This window comes from Lissotriton helveticus, chromosome 2_1 (assembly GCF_964261635.1).
Source record: "Lissotriton helveticus chromosome 2_1, aLisHel1.1, whole genome shotgun sequence".
Classification (NCBI taxonomy): Eukaryota; Metazoa; Chordata; class Amphibia; order Caudata; family Salamandridae; genus Lissotriton; species Lissotriton helveticus.
In genome coordinates, this window is record NC_136059.1 from 847,521,634 (window position 1) to 847,544,859 (window position 23,226).

General features: G+C 45.1%; 1 protein-coding gene across 8 annotated transcripts in view; it reads left to right on the top strand.

The window, feature by feature from the left end:
- CSNK1G3 (casein kinase 1 gamma 3) overlaps positions 1-23,226 on the top strand; it is a 406,194-nt gene that overhangs the window by 70,428 nt on the left and 312,540 nt on the right. The window lies entirely within an intron of this gene.

The following is a 23,226-nucleotide window of genomic DNA, read 5'->3' on the forward strand; positions in this document are numbered from 1 at the left end:
CCTGACAGATTATGCTGCCTCTCCCAAACGCTCATTTCTTTGGGGGTCACCCACCGAGCACAAAGTTAGAAGCTTGGGTATAATACTGTTGTATTGCACCTCAACATTTACTATAACTCCTTTAATCTTAACCTTTGCCCCCCAAATCAATACAGTGGCTGGGATCATCACATTCCTAATATTTATGGACTATATAAATCCTACCCTCTTACAAATGATCCACAGAGTTAAGCTTACCAGGCCCCTAATCATTGCATGGATGCATCAGTACAAACACAAGCTGCAAGACCTGCCCTCACCCTGATGAAAAGGAAAATCATTATATGTGCTCTGAAATTACGTCTTTGGTTGTCATTGGTATTGTACATTATTTTGTAATTCCTTTCAATGATGCACAAGGCCTTCTTGAAAAGAGACCTGAATACTTACTTGCAGGAGTTAACTTAAAATTAGTATTTCACCATCAGGACCCTCTGCTCCACTAAGCATCTGCCAACAAAATTTAAAATGACGAACTGTGGCAGCAGAGGCTTGGGCGCAAATCGTCCAAAGCCATGGACTGCTGTCCACCGTCAAATAAGATTCCAAACAAATGTCTTCACTTTTAGAAAGCAGTTTGGTATTAAACTCTTCGTGTCAAGCTGCTGTCCTAGCTGAAACAATGGAAGCAATGTAAATTTCATTTCACCACATTGTCTCTTGTGTACCCTGAAATTCCATTCACTCATAAGAATGAAATTAAGAAGTTGTCTGGGAGGAAATTGTAGAAGGTCTGGATGCCTCCTTCTGTAAAATAGAAAAAAAGCAATGGTCTCTGGAATGTATAGTATTGGACACACGTGCAGGGTGCTAAACTGGCCAGATTATGGGCCATGACCAGACTATTTCTTCTCTGTCTTTAGGAGACTTCAGAAGTTTGATAGGATTTTGGTGATGTGAACCCTTCTCAAACTTGTGGCTTCCTTCAGTTTAGCTGAATAGGTGGTATCCGGGCCTTTTAAAGATAGTGTAGTCTGTACCCCGGTTGTCAGCTTTGATTGCATTTCCACTTCCTGCCTCGTTCATGGCATGTAGTAGGCAGTATCCCAGTTTTAAAATAATTAAATAATAATAGTAAGAAAGTTCTTGGCTACTGCTCACGTCACGAATTACAGTTCTTGCTTTTTTGGTCATCAAGCAGTTAGGAAAACACTTACTATATTGACTGAAAGCAAAAACGCCCTTCAAACCACACACCACACACCATACACAGTGTCTCTTAGTATCTGTGTGGGTAAGCCTATCAGTAGTAGCAAGTGCTACAGTAGTAGTGTTAAAGAAATGCTACAACATAAAGTAGCTGTGAACTGTGCGTAAGTGACCTAATACTCTTAACTTTATACTACCCCTGTAGTCAACCAGCGTTTGTGGATAAAAAAAACACGACGGGAAGCAGATGCACTTAGAGATATTCCATTCAAACACATAGGAATCATTTGTGTACAAGTATCCACATGGAGATAATAATTTGCACCTTTGTCCATTGACGTCATCCTTGATGTTCAGTAGTATTTTTCTTTTAAAGATATGTATAACTGCTCTTTGGTCCAGAAACATGTGCAGAACTATGACTTGTCCTGTATAATGACATACATTTGCTGTGTAATTTATACCACTGGCGAGGTGTCTCGAGGAGCTGTGCTGATTCACGATAACCTCAAAAACAACTAAAAGTTTGTGGCACCCTGGTTGTATTTGGTGTTGATGATGAATATAAATCTCAATATTTACTGGTAATCTGTTATCCGGGATCACTCACTGCCCTAATATATCTGTGTTTTAAAAGGTTTTTCCACAAAGTAACGAAAGTAATCTGTTTTTGTACCTGTATAACGTTTGTGTTTTTTTTTAGCTTATTATTGGAACCTAGATGATATCACCGTGATGGGTATTAGTACGTTATTCAAAACTAACATGTGCACTGTATCTACATTGTGACTGCGTATTTCTCCGTTATCTAGCTCCAGTTCAGTAAAAGCCGTCGTTACTTTAAGCGGTACTTTTTCAGAGCCTAACTTTTTGTGTTGGTAAGAAAGGTGACTGAGCTAACAACTTATAAGCACATTTAAAATGTTAATCACTCAATTCACAAACCCTACTTGGCTGCATGCGTTGTTTGAGGAATTCTGTACAGTGTAGGCAGTTTAACTACAAGGCAGTTCACTCCTACACATGCTTCCATTAAGACCGCTGTTGTTCAGTGGTTCTTGATAAGATTGGTTCATCTTGTGAATGCTGACAATTGTTTGGTGATATTGCAGTTTCACGCTGAATACAGTGCGCTACTCGAAGATCAAATCAACCTTTGTTCATGCACTTTGATTGTGTATCCCATGGCTGCGAACCTTTAAATGTTGGCTTTTCCTCTTTTAGAAACGTCAGTTATCCCACAAATTCAAGTCTCTTCTATTTCATTGTGTTTTGAAAAAAATATGTTCTTTAGTAAGCAAGTAGCCATAATGTGAAATGTAACTGAAAAATTAGAGAAAACCTGTTCTGTGAAGTATCACAAATCTCTGCATGCCTTATTTTTCAGTTCTTACCTGGTCTATTGCTCAGCCTCCTCATCACCTCTGTGACTCTTCTTATATGTTAATACGCGTGCAGTTTTTACTCCTAGCATTTCATACTTTGCTAAGATGTAATAGTTTACTCTGCTTTTGGCGCTAACAAGCAAAAACTTCTAACTTGCTGAAAATCATTTTCTTTTTCATGTACATCGAACCCTTGTAATGTTTTTGTCAATTCCTATTCTGTTGTAAGAAACTAAAGGGAGAATCTCGTCTAACTTATAATGTCATGTCGCTCTCTTACGAACTGTGAAAATATTATGTATATAGAAATATTTTCCTGCAAGGCCTGAATGGAGTAATCAGTCTCTGACTCACCGTTCCCACTTGGATGCTAAGCCTGTGCCTGCTCTTCAATGTAATTTCCATTGAAGTCAATGGGCACTCCATGACGAGCTGAGCTCGTCATGAGCGTCCAAGGGGTTAAGGAGAGAAAGTGGACACTTGTTCTGAATTGAATTAGTATCTAGAGAACAAGAACGAGCATTTTGGAGAATGTGTCGATTAAACCTCGTTTTTGAAGGATTGGCGAAGTGGTATAACATCCGAAGAGCCTTGTGTATGGAGGAGGAGGGAGGGGGTTACAATCCACCCGATTGACTTACAACTATAGGTGTGCGGGAACTTTGATTACTTCAGGACTCGATGGATCATTTCCACAGTAGTAAAGAATAGATTTTAAAAAGTTTGTTTTATAGTGTAGGTGAGTTGAAGAGACGGATGGTCCCTATGTATCTCTGAGCACTGACACTGAAGTCCTCTTCCCTTGATCTTCCAGATTAGTGATTCAGATCATCTCCTGCTAGCTTTTTTCAGCTTTGTAGCAGTAGCACTGAAGCAAACTATTGTATCAGTAGTTTAAGATTGGGCATAGGTTAAACGTTTGAGCACACTTAACTTTTTTCTGCCATTGTCTACCATCTCAGAATTCTGGATGTTGCAGTTAATTCTACCACACTCCATATTTATGCAAGCATAGCAAACTGGTCCACCTGTTTGCAAACTAATGCTACCTCTTTGAAAGGTAGTTTACTTTTCTGATTTAAGTAATTTTGTTGATACTGCATCAGCAGCCTGTCGCATAGATGAAACATCTATTGTTTTTTTATTTTTTGGACAGTCTGTAGCAATTATTATACCAGGCATCCTTCATTCTCGAGAGGGGAGCCATCCAGCTATGCCTGAAGCAAGTCCTTTAATCCATGTACGAAGCAAGAGTCTACCACTCTTCTCTGCACTGCTCAGTTTAAGAGACTAGGTCATGAGGAGCTAAACTTTGCCTGTTTAGGCATCTCCTTGGCCGTCTAAAGTCCACCCTGTGCCAGTACAAGAGCAAATGGTTGAAGTACTGAGATTAAATCTTTCCTAGGGACTTCCACCTCTTCACCTGTTCTGTGGACATTGTCATGCAATTCTCCAGCCAGCTGGCTAAGCCAGGTGCACAGATGAACACTTCCATTACTCATTTGGTGGATGTTTTGGTGTTAAAAAATAGGGTGCTTCAATCCTTTTCTGCCTTATTACCTATATTTACCCTATCTTGTGACCTGCTGTCAGATGACTTGTCATCCTGGTTCTTTCTCGTATGATGCATAGGCCTTTAAATCAAATAGTTTGTAGTGAAATGAAGCTGCTGCTCTGAAAAACAGTCTTTCTGATTGCAGGGTGCATCACTATATTGTAGGCATATACATCTTTGAATCTTACACCATCCTTTAATTGCTCACCCTTCTTTCGTTTCAGAGGGGAATTGCTGCACAACATTGGTGTTTAATGGACTATTTATGTTTTTTAGCTGGAAAAACATTTCTACACTCTTCCTTTTGTCATGTGCTACTCGACGAAAAACGCTTTACCTCGTCAGGTGTAGTAAGCCCTATATAAATGCAATTACAATACAATACTTCCTTCATCTATACTGCTCTCACACGGGACGACTCAAATGATTGAGCACAGTCCACCTGCTTGTGCACTTGAACAAAAGACCACTTCTGCCAACATCTGACCAGTTGACCAGTCCCTTGCAGCTTGGTCTTACCTGTTTTGAAGATTCAACTGCAGTTTAATAAAGGGAGGATAGGTAGAGCTGGCCTCCTAAAATCTTACAGTGGAGGTTGACACCATGCAATGACTTCCACTTTTATACAGCACACCAGCAACCCTGTGAGATCTCTGATAATAAGTGTGGCTATAGTCTCAAAGCTAACCTCTAACCAGAACCTGGCCATTTGTGGCTTCACTGTCACAGTACATGGCTAGTGCTACCTACCTCTGGGTGTAACACGTAGTGGGAGTGTTCCATCACTGCTTGTCTGCACAAGCTTAGAGACCGGATTTATGAGTTAGTGCTAAACTTCCTAAATATTATATTGCACAAGAACACAAAGTCCTGTGCACACTTTATGTAAGGTATATATCAATGTCGTAAATAAGCGAATACAAATTTGTAAAAATGAAACAAGGTAGACACCAATGAATGATTCTTTCTCAAAATTGTATTGGACTTTCCTTTCTGGAAGGGTAACATCAAAGAAAAAAACCAGCCGACACGTGTTTCGTCATGCAGGCGAGGCGCCCGTGACTCTTCAGGGCTGGGGGTAGAGAAAAAGCCATCGTACAGTGTGCAAAAGTCTAAATACATGAGTCATTTGCTATCTCAAAGTGAATAGCGCAGAAAACCACCTCACGTGAGTGGAAACCCTATGGAAGTGAAAGCGAAATAACATAAAATATTTATGGTGACATCACACAAAAGATAAGTAGAAACCGAAGTGTGGGAGCACAGTTCTGTACTGTTCAGAATAAATGAAGATTTGGTAGGATAGGCTCAAATTAAGCGAGGATGACTGGGTGGGAAATGTTCTATGGCCTACTATTGAGACAAGAAGGAGAAGTGATGTGACGCGTGAGTGGGTGAAACAGTGGGGTTATTCCCGATTTTTTTCTCATTAACAAGAAATCAGGGGAGTGGCGCCCGATATTAGACCTCCAAGCCCTCAACAAGTCCCAAACATTTCGAATGTTGACTTTGTTGGAAATCTTACAGTTCCTAAACCCAGAGAAGTTCCTCTCCACAATCGACCTCCAAGATGCCTACTTTCATGTGCCAATCTATCACAGACACAGAAAGTACCTCCGTTTCAAAGTAGGAACAAAGCACTTCCAATTCAAGGTTCTGCCTTTTGGCCTTCGTTCCGCTGCGAGGGTCTTCACAAATATCATGGCTCCGGTAGCAGCTTATCTACGCCTACAGGGCATACAAATTTACCCCTATTTAGACGATTGCCTGATAAAGGCCCCAACCTTTCTCGCAGCACAACAACACACTCAGACTTGCCTGTCAGTCTTCAAAAACTTGGGTCTTTTCATCAACTACGAGAAATCACGTGTCCTTCCGGCACAACAAAGAGTCTTTCTGGGAGCATTAATACACACAAATCTAGCAAAGGTGTTTGTTTCACTAGAGCGCCAAGCTCGCATTTTCAAATTGGTGGCTCTTCTACAATCAAGAAAGTCTGTTTCTGTCGGAATATTGAAGTCCTTTCTGGGCATGACCTCGTCCTGCATACCGTTGATCCCCAACTGCAGGTTACACATGAGAGTAATCCAGGAAGAATTGGACAAACAATGGCGGCAAGTCTCAGGAACATTCAACGACAAGATCTCACTGACACCTCGAATTTGGGGAGCGTTGAAATGGTGGGCTCACTCTCCCAACATTGCAACAGGGAGAATGTTTCAGGAGACAGCCCCCATCACTCGTTGGATTTCATCTGCCTTCTCCTTCTGCCATCAACGAGCTAGCAAGCCTCTTTCTGCTCCGGTGCGAGCGCACTCAACGAGCGCAGTAGCATCCTCTACTGCCCTGTTTGCTGGAGTGCCTCTACATCAGATCTGCAGGGCGGCAACATGGTCCAGCAGGCACACGTTCACGAGGCACTACTGTCTGGAGACCGCTAATGCTGCGGACACTGCTGTGGGTCAAGCGGTGCTATGAAATCTCTTCAAATAAAGGTGGGCCTCTGTTGCTTCCCGCCTCCTGTCATAAAAGGTTTTCTTGTACAAATAATGCCATGTTACCAATGTGTATTTATATGATTGCACTTTTCATTATTGCCTTTTATGACTCTACTTATTATAGCTTGCTGCTTTCTATTCTTATTCAAGCATGTGAATCTATGAAAGACACTCTAATACTGGAGAAGAACAAAAGTTACTTACCTGTAAACTGTGGTTCTCCTGTATTGGTGTCTTTCATAGATTCACATGCGACCCACCCTTCCTCCCCTCAGAGGCTCTCTTCTCCTCATGCACTCTTGGTCACTCTTGTGCTACGAAAATCTGAGGGCTTGAGCTTCTGAGGAGAAGGTTCTAGAGGGTGCTACAGCCTGATTGGCTGGAATGTGGACTATTCTAATGACATGGATATGTTACTAAAGTGAACTCTCCCTCTATGCTTGCTATGGGCCAATGTTGTTCTATGGTACTTTAAGGTTTTACTTTTTATTATGTATATTTTTTGACTGCAGTGTGATGCCCCGGGGGGAGTATTGTTCTTTAAATTATCCTTTTTAAATTGAATATTTTATATTTCAAGTGGTTCCAGACTTTTTTTGGTCTTAACATTTATGTCTAATTGAAGTCGGAAAGAACATGTTTCTTCCCTTAAATTGCAAGCCCTATCTTCAATAGGGGAGCCGTTAAGGTTCTGCCTTATGACCAGCATTTACTCAATGGTAGTATTAAAAGTGTTGGTTGTGAAAACTACTTTGTTGGCATTTTGTATTGCAGAATTATTTACTTTGGCTAGAGTCCAACGAAATGATTTGGAAAGCAGTTGCCTAAAACATATTTTCAGTATGCCTTTTATGTTCACAGAATTCAGGCAATAATTCGTTTATTTGAACTATAATTTGTGGTTGCGTAGATTAGAGTTCTTTCGTGACTGCAGTTGGCAGCTCCGGCAAAGAATTCACTAATCTATTGGTATGGCCTGAACCAAAGCAAATAATTTGTGAACGAGAATAGGATGAAATCATCACAGCACCTTCATAGTAAAGGTGCAATTACATGTGCACCAAAATTCATCCAGTGTGGATGCTTTTCTTTTGGTATTTTTGCAAATTTTAGTTATAGACTTTGCAGAATTTGTGCATTCACATTTTCGTTTTGCTCCCCTGTGAAGCATTTGAAATTCATCTTTATGGCACAATAAATGTATCTTATTAGTTTCTCTCTGGTGTCAACATTTTTATATACATCTCTTTCCTCGTATTATATATAGACAGTGTCCATGTACGGGTGTTCCTTTTTAGGTCTCGGCCTAGCGTACATTGCGCAGCAGTGTCGCACAGCCGAGATTTAATGTTTTCCTAGAGTGGGGCTTAACCCGCCCCTCTTCTCCATTGGCATGCTTCCTAAACGGAGGCCAGCCATTGGATGAGAGGGGCGTCTGTCCGTTCAAGCCCCGTCTTTTTGGGATTGAGGGGTGTGTTTTTTCGTTTCTTTCTGTAGAAACGAATGTAAAATTACAGCCAATGGGAAGAGGAGAGAAAGAAAACACGCCCCTCAATCCCAAAAATGACGCTGTTTTCTCCGAGGCATTTCTGCTTCGCCTCGGAGAAACAGGGTGGTGCTGCTTGGTTTCCCGCCCCGCCGATGTCGCTATTGTGGCACTCTAGCTTTGCTGAGCAATTGCAGGCGGGCCTGTGTATTTCTGTGTATTTTGCTTGCAGGTGTGTGTAACTTTACTAAGACCCATGTGGGAGGTGCTGGGTGAAGGCCACGAGGTCCCGCAGGGAGACCGAGTCATTGGAGACACTTTCAATTTTCCTGCGCGTTATGTTTACAATGCAAATGTGTTTTTGTAAAAAGACTTTAGAGCACTTAAAATAGTGGAGTAGTTTCTAAAGGTAGGGAAAGTCTCTATCTCCGAAATATCAGGAGGAGAGGCTGGGGTGGGGCGGGGCAGGAAGAGTGGGTGCTTCATGGAGTCCAGCCGGGAGTGTTCCGCACATGCATCAAGTAGCTGGCGTGCACCCAGAGCGAATGACGGTCTGGCAGTCGGACCCACCCCCGTGCACTCTTTCCAGCAAGTCCTGTTGCTCCTAACAACGTATAAGGTCGTCATTTAGTGCCCCCCTTCAGTGATCTAACCCCCTCTGCCTCCCCCCCCCTCCCGTGAGTTTTCAGACATTTAAGGCCTGACATCACTGCTCGTGAAAAGTTATTCGCAGACTGTTACCTCGTAAAGTGGCTACATCCACGCTGCATCGTGCGCCATGTCTTTAAGGAGATGGTGGGAAAATGACGCGGCTACAATTACTCAGGCGTCTTAAAAGAGCTGACTGTGACTGCAACTTTCCCGGTGCTGGTTTATTTATTTTCCTTTCACTATTTGTTTTTTTGCAGTTTTATTTCGCGCAAACTCCACCCGAAGGTATGGGATTGCTTTACTTGAGACCCAGTTACTTTACACAAGGACACACCACTCTTGTAGACACAGGGAGATTAAGACATGTACCCATAATCACAGGATGCTGAGACGGCGCTGAGATTCGAACCCGGTTTCCCAGCTCTGGCCGTTATGCCACATCCTTTACTTTACGTTTACATACACTGTCATTGTCACGTTTACATTTCCGATAAACTCCAGGTGTAGAGCATCTTTCTTTTGTGGTCATTCTGTAGCCCTCGGTCGTGCAGGGAGGACCGGATGTCAGAGAGCAGCATTTACTCACTAGGGATTCACTAATTACAGGGATCAATGAAAAGCCACTCGGTAGTGAACTACGGACGGGATCCAACTCCCTCGGCAGCTGACTCGTGTGATAAAGTTTCGGTTTCCTTTCTCGCTCCTTGACTCCGGTTTCCTGCCTACCAGCTGTACAGAAACTGCCGGAAAGGAGGAGCCTGATTATTAGATGCCTTCAGCAGTACCAGCGCCCTGGTGACAACTCCAGTAGTATTGGGGGCTGTGGGGGGGCGCTGCCGAAGTCTCTACGGAAACATCAGATAAACTTAAACTAGCCCGAGGGCGAAAGGGGCGGACATGTCTATAAGAACGAGGGCTCACTTTCGATTCTTTCCAGTGCGCTGAAGTAAAGCACCGCAGCCACTGACTCTGCTCCAGAGGTGAGCTCGCGCCCATCTCCTGCTTGACCAGCTCTCCATCGAGCTCGTGCCGCTCTCCACAGAGCTCGCGCCCATCCTGCCAGACCATCTCTCCACAAACCTCACGCCCATCTTCTGTTAGACCCGCTCTCCACAGAGCCCGCGCCCGACTCCTGTTAGACCCGCTCTCCACAGAGCTCGCGCCCATCTCCTGTTAGAGCCGCTCTGCACATCGGGATCCTGCACCGCCTGCTCAAGAACAGTGACAGTCGTGAGAAGTCTCCCAACTGCGCCAACTTTGCAATGTCGGAGCAGCAGAAACGCAACCCGGAGAGGGTCAGCAGCTACACAGAGAAGATCGTCATACCGAGGCATGTTCTAGGCTGCCTCACACCGTGGCTGCCACAAGGTGAGTTGCTACTGTTAGTGGGTGCATTCAGCAGCATACTTAGAATGAGGAAAACGTCTTGTGTGTGGCTCGCTGTGTGTGTGGTTTGCTGTGTGTGTGGTTTGCTGAGTGTGTGGTTTGCTGAGTGTGTGGTTTGCTGAGTGTGTGGTTTGCTGAGTGTGTGGTTTGCTGAGTGTGTGGTTTGCTGTGTGTGTGGTTTGCTGTGTGTGTGGTTTGCTGTGTGTGTGGTTTGCTGTGTGTGTGGTTTGCTGTGTGTGTGGTTTGCTGTGTGTGTGGTTTGCTGTGTGTGTGGTTTGCTGTGTGTGTGGTTTGCTGTGTGTGTGGTTTGCTGTGTGTGTGGTTTGCTGTGTGTGTGGTTTGCTGTGTGTGTGGTTTGCTGTGTGTGTGGTTTGCTGTGTGTGTGGTTTGCTGTGTGTGTGGTTTGCTGTGTGTGTGGTTTGCTGTGTGTGTGATTTGCTGTGTGTGTGGTTTGCTGTGTGTGTGGTTTGCTGTGTGTGTGGTTTGCTGTGTGTGTGGTTTGCTGTGTGTGTGGTTTGCTGTGTGTGTGGTTTGCTGTGTGTGTGTGGCTCGCTGTGTGTGTGTGGCTCGCTGTGTGTGTTTGTTCGGTGTGTGTATGGCTCGCTGTGTGTGGCTCGCTGTGTGTGTGGCTCGCTGTGTGTGTGGCTCGCTGTGTGTGTGTGGCTCGCGGTGTGTGTGTGGCTCGCGGTGTGTGTGTGGCTCGCTGTGTGTGTGTGGCTCGCTGTGTGTGTGTGGCTCGCTGTGTGTGTGTGGCTCGCTGTGTGTGTGGCTCGCTGTGTGTGTGGCTCGCTGTGTGTGTGGCTCGCTGTGTGTGTGGCTCGCTGTGTGTGTGGCTCGCTGTGTGTGTGGCTCGCTGTGTGTGTGTGTGTGTGGCTCGCTGTGTGTGTGTGTGTGTGGCTCGCTGTGTGTGTGTGTGTGTGGCTCGCTGTGTGTGTGTGTGTGTGGCTCGCTCTGTGTGTGTGTGTGGCTCGCTCTGTGTGTGTGTGGCTCGCTCTGTGTGTGTGTGTGGCTCGCTGTGTGTGTGTGGCTCGCTGTGTGTGTGTGGCTCGCTGTGTGTGTGTGGCTCGCTCGCTGTGTGTGTGTGTGTGTGTGGCTCGCTGTGTGTGTGTGTGGCTCGCTGTGTGTGTGTGCGGCTCGCTGTGTGTGTGTGCGGCTCGCTGTGTGTGTGGCTCGCTGTGTGTGTGTGGCTCGCTGTGTGTGTGTGGCTCGCTGTGTGTGTGTGGCTCGCTGTGTGTGTGTGGCTCGCTGTGTGTGTGTGGCTCGCTGTGTGTGTGTGGCTCGCTGTGTGTGTGTGGCTCGCTGTGTGTGTGTGTGTGTGTGGCTCGCTGTGTGTGTGTGTGTGTGTGGCTCGCTGTGTGTGTGTGTGTGGCTCGCTGTGTGTGTGGCTCGCTGTGTGTGTGGCTCGCTGTGTGTGTGGCTCGCTGTGTGTGTGTGGCTCGCTGTGTGTGTGTGGCTCGCTGTGTGTGTGTGGCTCGCTGTGTGTGTGTGTGTGTGTGTGTGGCTCGCTGTGTGTGTGTGTGTGGCTCGCTGTGTGGGTGTGTGTGTGTGTGGCTCGCTGTGTGTGTGTGTGTGTGTGTGTGGCTCGCTGTGTGTGTGTGTGTGGCTCGCTGTGTGTGTGGCTCGCTGTGTGTGTGTGTGTGGCTCGCTGTGTGTGTGTGTGGCTCGCTGTGTGTGTGTGTGTGGCTCGCTGTGTGTGTGTGTGGCTCACTGTGTGTGTGTGTGTGTGGCTCACTGTGTGTGTGTGTGTGGCTGTGTGTGTGTGTGTGTGTGGCTCGCTGTGTGTGTGTGTGGCTCGCTGTGTGTGTGTGTGTGGCTCGCTGTGTGTGTGTGTGTGTGGCTCGCTGTGTGTGTAGCTCGCTGTGTGGGTGTGTGTGTGTGTGGCTCGCTGTGTGGGTGTGTGTGTGTGTGGCTCGCTGTGTGTGTGTGTGTGGCTCGCTGTGTGTGTGGCTCGCTGTGTGTGTGTCTCTCGCTGTGTGTGTGTGTGGCTCGCTGTGTGTGTGTGTAGCTCGCTGTGTGGGTGTGTGTGTGTGTGTGTGGCTCGCTGTGTGTGTGTGTGGCTCGCTGTGTGTGTGTGTGTGTGGCTCGCTGTGTGTGCGTGTGTGTGGCTCGCTGTGTGTGCGTGTGTGTGTGTGGCTCGCTGTGTGTGTGTGTGTGTGTGTGTGTGTGTGTGTGGCTCGCTGTGTGTGTGTGTGTGTGTGTGTGTGTGTGTGTGGCTCTGTGTGTGTGGCTCGCTGTGTGTGTGTGGCTCTGTGACCGCCAATACTCTCTACTACTCTCTAATGAACACCTATTGCCATTGTAAATAACAATACCATTTATGTTTTTAAAAAAACAAAAAATGAAAAAAATGCCATTTGCAATGCCAATAGCTCTAACTTTAACAAAGCCGAGACCATTGCATTGTAAATGCTTGTTGCTTTTCATTTGCTGCCACATACGTCTTTGTGACCTTGATTTTAGACGGAGTAACCCTCTTTATCCTTCTATATCCGTCTTTATCAGGTAAAGAGTTGAACAGTCACATGCTGTACTGCAAAAAAAGATGTACTAGTAGAAACAGATAATATTCTCTTGCACATAAAAACGTACACTCATACAAGAATGCGGTATCGGTTTATTTAAGTGCAACTATACGTTTACATGGATGTGTTTCATTTCGTTTGATTTCCATTTATTCCGGCATCCCACATTCCCAAGAAAGCCACTTTCCAAGGAATGTAAAGAGATTTTGAAATTTTGAACGTATGACAACTGTTTGTAAATTACCCCCCCCTTCAGTGTAAAGTTCGGAAACCTTGAAAATATTGTACTCCGTATTTCTTCATCACGTTTCATTGTTAATGCACCATACTGACTGACCTGGAAGGTCTTAAATAAGACGCATGTACCTACGAAGTGAAAAAAGTGGCAACAGAGCAGTTAAAGTGTCCGGCTTTGTGCCAATGGAATGACCTGTTATTTTATTGTATTTACATAGCTCAAGTAATCTATTGAGGGCATGTGAGTGACAAAATAAAATATTTAAGTATACCAGATAGTCGTGGGCACAACTTTAGACACAGCAAATTACTAACATCAATGTTAACACAAAATTGGCATACTAAGGAATACGTTATGTATCTCAATAACAATGATTCAGTTTTATACAGCATTTTCCCCCCAGGACCTAAATTAGTATAATTTTTTCCGGTGAACTCCGGAAAAAAACTATTCCACAAATGCATTAAACCCAAATCCAAGAGAGACCAAAACTAGATATTGAAGCAAAATTGGAGGAGCACATTACTAACCATTGTCAGTGGGTTCCATTTTTGTTACAAAAGACCTCAAATACCATCCACATTGATTTGAATGTCTGTGACGGATGTAATTTGGACCTACGCTTGCCATTACCACGCAGGCCTTTAAAAACAGTCTTTACAATGCATACATCTTTACCATGCATGCCTTTAATTACAACAAAAGTTTTTAACATGCATAAACCTTCACCACCACCAATAAAATACTAACATTTTCGTGGTGAAGGTTTATGCATGTTAAAAGCTTTCGTTGTAAAGGCATGCTAGTAAAGATGCATGCATTGTAAAAACTGTATATATACATATTATCTCGCATTTGATGAATTTCAAATGATTGTTCCAATGTTTGCACTTTATTGGCATCAGTCAGTTTAATTTCTAGTACTGTAACACTATGGCATTTTGACAGTCTCATATATTGAAATAAGAACTGAATCATTAGTCTATTAATAGAATTATTTGAGGAGCTTGTATAGCACTATGCTAGAGGAATGTAGGCACACGTTCTTCAACGTTTGAATAGTATATGTGGTCATGATGAAGATATAGTTCGAATGCCTTGCACAGATTTGGTGATAATCAGTCCAAACTGTAGAATATTTGCTGCTAGATTATAGTAACTGTAGTACTTTGTATATTTTATGTATTTATTTTTCTAATTTCTTTCACTTTTAGGGAAGCACGAAGGAGTAATGATGTTTATACTGTATCAATTAGTCTGACTTGAAGCAAACGGGATCATGAATGCATTTAAGCAACAAACTTTTTCAATATTGACATAATTGAAATTGTATCTGTGATGAATTATCATAAGCATTTATGCTGTCATTTTCATATAGACAAAATATATTTACAGAAAATGATGTCTGTTAAGATATCCAAAATGTATTGATACAGAAAGTATGTCTTCTATATCGACTACTGGCACTTTAAAATAGGGTTACCTACTATGCACAGTCATGTGATCAAGGCCGCTTGGACGGCCGAAATGCGTCTTGACTAACATGCTGAAATAAATAATGCTGTCACATGAGAAGGTCTACGCCCGTTATTCTGTGCCTAACAGAAAGAGTGTTACGAGTTCCAGTAATATATATATATTCATCGTGTGGCGCGGCACAAGGGGTGAGGTTGAAAGATACATAGAACTCCTGAATATAAATGATTTCAATTTGATGTTTACAGGCTGCATAAGTGCCAAGGAAGTAGTGTATCTGGACCTAAGGGTGTACATAGAAAATGAGAGAATTGAAACATCATTACACCAAAAAGCCACAGCAGGAAATACGATCCTACACGCTGACAGCAGGCACCCCAAAAGAGTAGTGAAAAACATTCCAGTAGGAGAATTTCTGCGTATGAATCGTAACTGCTCTACACCTACAGAATGTAGTAAGGCCATAGCCCAGTCTAAAGAGAGATTCAGGAAAAGGGGATATTGTAGAGGCTTTTTGGATAAAGCAGAACAAAGATGCAACGAAACAGGAAGAGACACCTTACTGAGAGATAAAGTTAAAAATGAAGACAACAATGTTAGGTTAATCAGCAACTATACAGATAAATCCTCAGAGATCTATCAGATTCTAAGAAGAAATTGGAAGGTGCTGAAGTCTGACAGCGTAGTGGGAAGGAAACTACCAGTTAACCCCCTGATTACATACAGGAGAGGAAACTCATTAAGGGACCAACTGGTTGATAGCCACTACAATCCCAAAAGTAGGAAGGCAAAGACGATAACAGGATTCTTCCCTTACATGAAATGCAAGGCATGTAAGTACAGTAGTAAAATCAAGACCTATGCAGTACCTGGGATGCAGACAAGAGTACCTATTACTAAATTACTTAACTGCAACTCAGAGTATACAGTTTACTGCCTAACGTGCCCGTGTGGGAAACGGTACGTGGGGAGCACAATCAAGCCTGCCAAACTAAGAGTCTTAGAACATCAAAGAGCCATCACAAATAGAGACCAAGTCTATCCGGTGGCTCGCCATTTTGAGAAAGAGCATGGCAGTAACTGTAGTCTCCTAACCTTCTTCTGCTTGGACCAATTGGTCAAATCAGATAGAGGAGGAGACAATGTAAAAAAACTCCATACACTGGAGTCTAAATACATCATCAAACTGCAAACAAAGGCCCCTATAGGTCTGAATAATGAAGAGGAAATGTGGGTTCATGTAGGTCGTTAAATTGTGATGTAATCCTTTCTGACCATTCCTGTACTTCGAGCCTCCAGTTCCATTCCCAGTATCCTAAAAAGGTGCAACAATTAGTCAATGATTCTGCATATTATGCTGATTTCTCTCTGCCCATTCAGGGCGTAATGATGTAAATAATGGATAAAATGACGTGCTAGCGGCACTTGGAAAATGTTTATAATATGGGCCAAGTGTGTTAAATATGGTTTAGCGAAACAGATAGGGCCATATGCCAAACCCGATCTTCTGGGGCATTACACCTAGCAATTGTTATGTATAACACACTACGCATGAAGAGATTGGACATTATCTTCTTATGTACCATTCTAAGATGGCCGCCGTAATAGAATGTCAAGTCCATTTTTGATTTCAATGTTTTCACTTGTATATAGTGCACGGGACATTTTATATGTTGATTAACATAGTGATTGTGTTTGTTTATTTAAACTGAGACGAGTAAAGTTTCTGGTTGACACTGACGAAGGCGGAAACGCTGAAACGCGTTTGTCAAACTGGCTGCAGAAAGCACGAAAATAAATAATTTAAAACTGCTTTAAACCCCATGGATGGCTTTGCTGTGTGCACTCGAATTAAGCGGTTTGTTGGAATTACGTACCAGTGTTGGGAAAATATATATATATATATATATATTTATATATATTTATATATTTATATTTTCCCGGCATTGCTGATCGCATCCACCAGTCGGGTCAATGCGAAGTACAGGCGCCAGAGCCCGTTATAATATCCAAGGAAAACTTAGTATTGATTGAGTGTAATACCAAGAAATACTCGCACTCCAGGATCGTGGTCATGAAATTGGTTGTATTAGATTTAACAGGAAAAAAATTCCAGGTAAAAGAGAGAGACAGACACACACTCTCACTATATGAGAAGTGTTTTTTGACTTGCTTATAACGTTGGTGCCGTTTGACGATTCTTCACGAAATTTTCCAAAGAAAGTGCCCCTCTTTGTCTAGGTGTGCACGGAAGGTAAATGATTAGTCAAGTGGGGGCTGAGAAAAAGGGGGGGTATAAAAATATATATGTGTCTGATGTTAATTCCAATAGGGATTTTAAACATGACTACAGCTCGAACTGCTGAATGGAATTACACCAAATGAGGCAGAAAGCTAGATCTTGGCCCAGAAAACAAGCTTTTTGTGATATAATGTAAATCTGTTCAATAGTTATTGAGATATTAGTGGAAAAAGAAAAATGGTTATCTAGAGGCGCAAATCGAATAAGGTGCTTCGCGAATCCATACACCAACAGCAATGCTGTGATTGGTTGGCCACAACGCGAGTAGAAAGTTGCAGCCACTAACTTAAATATCGGGGAACGGTACACCATTGTAAAGATTGAAATGTCGGCCTAGGGAAGGGGCCTGCATGGCCCCTCTTCACTATTTAGTAATGGCCGGGCCCTGTGGGATGGATTGCTGAGACGTCATTGTCGGACCGTTCCTTTTCTCAACCACTCTGCAAAGGGGCCTCTTGGCATGCTACTGGTTGGGGGATAACCTTCCCTTGGCTGCTGAGGGTTGTTGGGGTCCAGGAACCCCTATTGTTGCGACAAGTAAGTCCCCTCCAGCCAGATTGCTGAGCTGTCTGAGTCCCGCTCCCTTTCTCAACCACTCTAAAGAAGGGCCTCCTCATGCACTACTAGTTGGGGAATGAACTCTGAGTCGAAGATTAGGCTAGTTCAAAGCTTGTCCACCACTAGGGTCGCAATGAAGGAGACTGGTTTAAAGTAAAACCTCTTGAAGGTTGAGTCTGATGACCAGACTGCTGCGTTCAAAATGTCCTCCAAGCAAGCTCCTAGCAAGAAGGCCTTTGATGCCATGGCTCCTCTTGCTGCGTGTGCTCTGAAGACCTTTGTGTCGATGCCAGTTTCAAGCATCACTCAGCGAGCCTGAAACGGTTTCCTCAAAGCAATGAGTAGTTGCTCTTCTCCATGTGGGTGCACATCTGGCGTCATGGCCTCAATGCATCTTACTACACGGAATTTGGGTACTCCTTGGAAGGTCTGGTATGAAATTACCCGTAACTGGTGTTTGGTACGATGAGGCAAGTGGAAGGTGATGCCGTCTGGGGTGAACAATCTTCCGGAAATATCAAGGGCCCTGACATCCGAGACTTGTCTACAGGACACCAAGCACAGCAAAATGGCCAGTTTGTATGATCGTTGCTTACGCAACAAATACTTGTTGCCAGGCCTTTCGGTTAGCAGATGCAAGACCTTGTTGACATCCCAGAGGACTGAATACCTCGGTTTCGGAGGAAGGGAAAGCTGAATACCACGCAGCAGATTCTTTACCAACGGGTGGTCTCCTAACGGGTGCTCCGCTAAGGCAGAGTGCCTGGCTGAGATTGCGGACCGGAAGGTATTAATTGTCCTTTACGCCAGGCCCTTTAAAGCCAAATGGGCCAGAAAATTTTGAATGTGGACGTCTGCCCCCATGGGATCAAGACTCCGTTGCGGACACCAACCCATTCAGTGAGACCAGGCTGACCTGTATCGCTTAACAGTGCCATCAGCCCGGGCGAGGAGCTCCGCGGCGTTTCTCGAAAGTCTCGGAACCTTTCATAGAGCCCCTTAATGCTTCATGCCATGAGGGGCAGGTAGTCGCTCTCTATCAGAAGGTGTGGATTGCCCGATGGATCCCTTAGGAGATGAGGCAGCTGGAGTAGACTAATTTCAGAAGCCCAAGAAAGTTCCATCAGAACTGGAAACCATGCTTGCGCTCTCCAGACCGGGGTGATCACCACCAGTTCCGCCTTCTGCTGTCCGGTCTTGGTTGTCAACCGCATTATCATGGCAAATGGGGGGAAAGGCATAACCCTTTTTCGGGAAACAATCCTAAAGAACGCGTCGGTGGCCGTCTCCCACCTGCTCCGGTCTCCAGCTGAAGTACCTGGGAAGCTGGTGGTCGGGGCGAGACACAAACTGGTTGACGGAGAAGTGTCCCCACCGATCCTGAAGGGCTTGGAACATCGGAGGAAATAGTTTCCATAAGGTAGAGTCTCGAAGATGACAGGATTGCCAGCCGCCACGTTGTCCATTTTTAGGAAGACACAGGACCCTCTGTCCCTAGTCCAGCATCGGACCGCGAAGGAGCCTGCCATCGGCTCCAGGCAGTTGATGTGGAGTGATCGCTCTGCGGCAGACAAACCTCCTTCTTTGGTGAACTCTCCACAATGTGCTCCCCAGCCTGAACCGCTGGCTTCCGACTCAATAACGTGGACCGGAATGGATCCAAAGTTGACCCGACCGTTCCATGCCTCCATGTGGGAAAGCCACCAATTGAGCTCCTCCTTTGCCTCCTCGGACAATGGAACCTGCTGGGCAAAAGTTAACTCCTGAGCAGATGAGACACCTTGAGTGTCTGAAGGGCACGAAAATGAAGAGGACCCGGGAAAATTGCCTGGATTGGGGCTGACAGCAGTCCGACCACTCTGGCAATGCTTTGCAGAGAGGTCTTAGGTTTCCGTAAAATCTGTTGTACCCCGTGACAGATTTTTGCCATTTTCCTGGACGGGAGGCTTAGTGTCGCCGCCACAGAATTGATCACAAACCCTAGGAAGGTGATCAAGCAAGAGGGAAGGAGGCAGGACCTTGCCTGGTTGATCACGAATCTCAGTGACTAGAGGAGAAGCATTGCCGACTGTAGCTGTTGCGACAAGACTTGAGGACACTGATGCATGAACAGCATGTCGTCCAGACAAACGATCATCCTGATGCCCTGCAATCTCAACCTCTCCACTACCGGGTGCAAGATCTTGGTGAAGCACCACCACCTCGCCGACGACAGACCAAAGGGAAGCGAGGTGAAATCCAAAGTTTGGCCCTGCCACAGGAACTGGAGTCAACGACAGTGAGGCGGAAATATGGGAACCGTAAGGTAAGCGTCCTTGCGGTTCAAGCGGACCATCCAATTGTTGGGGCCCAGAAGGTCGTGAAGCAGGTGAATACCCTCCATCTTGAAGTGGCGGTAGACTAACCGCTCGTTGTACTCTCAGAAGTTAATCATCGGTCGTTGACCTCTGTCCTGCTTCTGTACCAGGAAGAGATTGCTTAAAAAGCCTCTGGGATGAGAAGAGGAATGGCAGATTGCCCGTTTGTCCAGGAGTTCCTGCACTTCTTGTTGTATTAGAGCTGACTCACCGCTGGAAAAACGGATTGGTGTTGAGGGGGAAACCTGAACATGGGAGCCATAAAACTCTGTTGAATCCCTGCACTGTTTGGAGCACCCAAGAGTCGGTCGTGAGGGCACGCCAGTTGTCTAGTAATTGTGCTACTCTGCCCCCCAAGCAACAACATGAGATAATAAAAGATCTCACAATGGGAGCACCTCTGCCGCAGGCTCGGTTGTGTTGACGTCTGCGACACGACCGACCTCTGGTTGGATAGAAACCACCAAAGCGCGAATAATCCTGATACTGTCCTCTCTGTGACTATTGGCTTCTGCCAGAGGCTGTCTGCGAGGAGTGGCCAGCCGAGTGCCTCCAACCACGGCCGACCCTGCCGGAAACCCACGCATTGAATATATATTTCACTGTGGATTGGGTTTTGTCCAAAGACTTGAAAGTGGAGACTAATTTACTCCACTCCTAGCACAAACGGGTCCCCGAAGAGCTCGCCCTGAGCCACTTGACCTGCTTCTGAGGTGGCTAGCTCGCCTAGTTCAGGGTCCAGCTTGATGAGATGCGACCTGCGCCTCTCTGTAGAGATGGCGCAATTAGCGTTACCTATGAAAATGATGGCTCTTTGGGCCCAACTGGAGAGGACATCTGGCGGGATTAGGGCCCCCGACGCCTTGGCGTCCTCTGCCATGTCAAAGATCTTTACCAAGGGGCCAGTTACATCCAACAGTTTGTCCTGGCATGCTCGCCAGGACCTGTTGATGCCCTTTTTCGTAGCCTTAATATATTTAGTAAGGAAAGTCGCCATCTTGGAGTCTATTTCTGGGACAACAGACACTTTACCGTCAAGGGATGGGCGAGGACATTCCACCCTAATGTGGGAGCGGACCACCTGATGGGGTTTCCGTAACCGACTCACCACATACTTGGCTACCTTCTCGCAAGGGACCCACTCTTACGAACGAGGGTGTAGGAGCTCCCCCGGGTCCAGGAGATCCGACTGTGCATCGCCAGGAGGGTCAGTGATCTGGAGCGGGTCCAGGGTCAGGGAGGGAGAGGGGCGCCAAGAACTGCCATGGTCTGAATCACCATCCTAGCCAACCTGGGATTCGTCTGAGGGTTGCGGTGAGTCCGCTGATCCCCGACCACCTGAGGGTGTGGGGTCTGATGGGGCTGAGCTTGTTGTCGTAGTAGGGTTTTTGGTGTCCGAGAACGCCTGCATTAGTCTATCAAAAGCATGAAGGTCTACCCTCTCAGGGTGTGGGTGCTTGCTCGGTTTCTCAGAGGGGGGAGCGGTGCCCAGCTCTGGAGCATTGGAGCCCATTAAACAGAAATGCAAGCTTGGGACTCAGTGCAATTCCACACCAATATATGTCAGTAGAACCGACAATGGCGCTGAGAAAGTTTGCAGGTCTTGCCTTTCCCAATCACGACTGTGAACTGACCATGGATCATTGCATGTGTGATTTTTAAATGAACTGTACGCAGCGTGCTGTATTATTCTGAAAGGCATTGGGGAAGGTATCTCGCTGAAATGCGTCTGCCTGGAATAAAAGATTGAAGGACTATCTCGTGAGTGCTCCATAATTTTGAAGCAGACAAGTGAGCAGCTCTTCACACAATACTGATTCCTTGTACTCTTTGAGGTGCATTTCAGTGATGGAGGGAAGTCTTCTGGGGCCTTCTTGCCCATCAAAACGTCCTCTTGTCCTAGTGCTGTTTTTATTGTTCTTAACAGCAGCTTGACTGTAGGGATCTAGAAGTACCCTCTGTTACAGCCATCAGTGTTCCCTGACCTGAGGCCTTCCTAGCAGAACCCCCCCCCCCCCCCTTCCCAAGAGCCTCCACAGAAGACCACAGTCTTTGCTCTAGTCTGTTGCACAGTCTTTCCTCAACTTCCCCAGTGTCTTTGCATGCAGCTGGAGCCTGTAGTACTCACCTCCTGGTCACCCACATCAGGATCAGTGCAAAGAAGGTCAGGGAAACATTCTCCTTCAGGGTCCCACACTAGCCCATGCCGTACTAGGCTGCAGTTGAGTCAGGGAGGTGGCTCAGCCTGCTCTAATGTGATTCCACAAAATGCCAGAGTGAGTACACGCCAGCAGTCTCCTACTCCTGACAGGAGATCATCAGCTCAGACTAGTTTATGGGCCTTCTTCAGGGTTTTTGTATCAGCCTTACTAGATATCTACTCTCTTAGGCATGCCACTTTCCAAAGAAGGCCCCCTTCTGCTTGTGAAGTATCTGGGTGTTTGGGTGATAACTGCCTTTTGAAAAGATTTCTGGCTCGCAAGAATTCTGTGCTTTCAATGTTGGAGCAATGTGTCAGACTTTCTAGTGCATAAAAAGCTGCATTCCTTATCCCACTGTAAAATTGAGGCCTCTAAGTACGGCATTTGGCTACACATTGGTACACAAGCCCTTTAGCATAGGGCTTTAAAAAGAGAAGATGACATGGGGTAAATCCCACACAGAATTAAAAAAATCAGTGTACTCCTAATGTAATCCTCTAGAGACATTATTAAGTGCTTACATCTCCTCAACATACAAGGCAAAACATTGATGGTTATTGTGTTCCTTCACACTAACATGTGAATGTTGTGATTCCCCCTACTACTACAGTAGCATCAAAACTCCTCCTCTCATCTGAAACAACAGACGATTTAAAACATCATCGGTGAAACACTGTGTTTTTGAATGTATGTTCCCATAGAGTGCAGTGGATAGATTACCATTTCAAATTGAGAAGTTATTCTCCAAGCTCCTCTTGAAGCAGAATGAGGGATTTCTAGAGTTGGCAGGCAATTCATGGGTATGAGCGAGTGACCCTTGTTCATGGCCCCCTTTCCCTTAGAGTTGTTAAACTTCTCTTTTATCACCCAGTCTTCTGAAATCCTCCATGCATATGATTGAAAGGACTGGAATGAAAGTGATACTCATTTTATATCCTATATACCCTCTCTATCTAGTCATCTACTTTGCAATGTCATTATACCGTTTTTAAGTGGTGCTGCTCAAAGTACTTTTTATATTAAGTTCTGATCAAAATGCACATAATAAATCCATGTTCCACATGGATATTTGGCTGATCTGATTTCAGTATAAATGCTTGTTGCATGACATTCTTTGTTCCAGCATATTCTGGGTGTTGGAATCAATGTGGCAAGCAAACATGGTGATTTTCTAAGTGCATCAACCACACCTGTCTACGGCTGACTGAATGTATTTATTATTTAGTTTCTAATACATTGGTTCAAAAAGGACCTTCAGTAATAACCATTGTGGATATAGGTCTGCAGGAGATTTCTGCAAATTTACTACCCTTTCAGGTTGCAGTTTAATTGTATTTAAGACAGTGGGCCATATGTAATTTGCGGCATCAGTCAGTTTCCGACCGTACATGAGCTTTTTCTTATGTATAAAGCACAAATTGTG